The following is a 1,756-nucleotide window of genomic DNA, read 5'->3' as shown; positions in this document are numbered from 1 at the left end:
CTCCTAGGCGCTGAACTTTTTTACAAGTTATTATGCGTTGGGCAAATCGAGCTCAATTCTTGTCTTCCATTGTTGCAGAAGACATTGCTGGGATGGGTTGTTGCTGGAAGATATACAGGGCAAATACCTCCTCAACAATTCAGCGTTAACGTTGTCGCTCAAGTTAATGATTGTTCTCTCGACACCTTAGTTCAACGCTTTTGGGAACTCGATCGGAGCCCAAATGAGTCGAAGGCTGTGCGCCAGACAGCTGAACAAAAGGCATGTGAAGCTAACTTCACCAAATCAGTACAGCGCCTGTCTACAGGACGTTTTCAAGTCGAACTTCCGTTCAAATCCGACCCCGCTGTACTAGGGCTTTCCTTTCAAACTGCTGAAAGACGATTTTTGCAACTTGAGCGCAAACTCGCAAGAGACAAAACTCTCCATGACATGTACCATGACTTCATGAGAGAGTATCGTGATCTTGGGCATATGTCTCCTCTTGAATCTCCTCCTCCAGGACAGCACTACTACATTCCTCATCAGTGTGTCCTGAGACCTGAAAGCACCACAACCAAATTGCGTGTGGTGTTTGACGCTTCTAGTAAAACGTCAACGGCCCTATCATTAAATGACCCTTTAATGGTTGGGCCGACTATTCAGAGGGAGCTTTATTCAACATTTGTAAATTTTCGGTTGAATAAATACGCAATTACTGCCGACATCTCCAAGATGTACAGGCAAATAAACGTGTCTGAAAAAGACAAAAAGTACCAGCTCATTCTCTGGCGAGAAAGCGCCCCTCATGAGCTGCAGTCCTTTAAGTTGAACACTGTAACATACGGGACTGCATCAGCGCCATTTTTTGCTGTGCGCTTGTTGTTTGAATTGGCAAATATTTATGCTCGATGTCACCATGTCGCGTTAAATGTCATTAAAAATTGTTTTTATGTTGACGACATGCTGGCTCCTCATAATGATGTATTTCGTTATCATCTGCATGAGGATAGCTTTACTTGGTTGAAGCCGACAAAGCGGAATATATTACCTCGTTTGTCTGAGCAACTTGGACCTTTGTGCCCCATCGTCATAGCGGCCAAAACTCTGTGGCAAGAGCTGTGGCGATTTAAGATGTTAGTTGGGCTGCTACAGCAACAGATTTGGGTGATAAATACTCGTAGGGTTTGCTCAGCAGTTTTACATAACTGCCTTCGATGCAAGCCCAAGTTAGTTGAGCAAATAATGAGAAATTTGCCAGGTGATCGCCTTCGAGAAGGTCGACCTTTCAGGGTTTGTGGACTCGAACTTTGCGGCCCATTCCATGGTAGCTATCGCATACGCGGAAGACCGCCCGTTACAAATTACGTAGCGGTATTCGTTTGTTTTGCCTCGAAGGCCGTTCACCTCGAACTGGTAGCTAATTTATCCACTGATACTGTCCTTAACGTCTTTACAAGGCTCATCGGGAAGCGCGGCCTGCCGGAAATGGTCTTTAGCGACAACGTGACGAACTTCGCGGGAACAAGCGGCTTGCTGAGGGACATGCCGTCGGCTTTCGAGCGGAGAAAGGACGCCCTGACGGACTATGCGGCAGAGCGACGAATCGATTGGTGGTTCATTCTTCCCCGACCTCCTCACATAGGAGGATTGTTGGAGGCAGCGGCGCTGCTAGGCGACCAGTCCACGATGTTGGCGGTGCTCCGTGTGGATTTGAAAGACCGGGAGTCCTTCAAAGGGGCCGGAATGTTGGAGCACCCTAATTAGCTTCTAAGCC

This window comes from Scaptodrosophila lebanonensis, unplaced genomic scaffold, assembly GCF_003285725.1.
Source record: "Scaptodrosophila lebanonensis strain 11010-0011.00,11010-0021.00 unplaced genomic scaffold, SlebRS2 tig00000110-arrow-arrow-pilon, whole genome shotgun sequence".
NCBI lineage: Eukaryota > Metazoa > Arthropoda > Insecta > Diptera > Drosophilidae > Scaptodrosophila > Scaptodrosophila lebanonensis.
Note: the sequence above shows the minus strand (reverse complement) of the source record.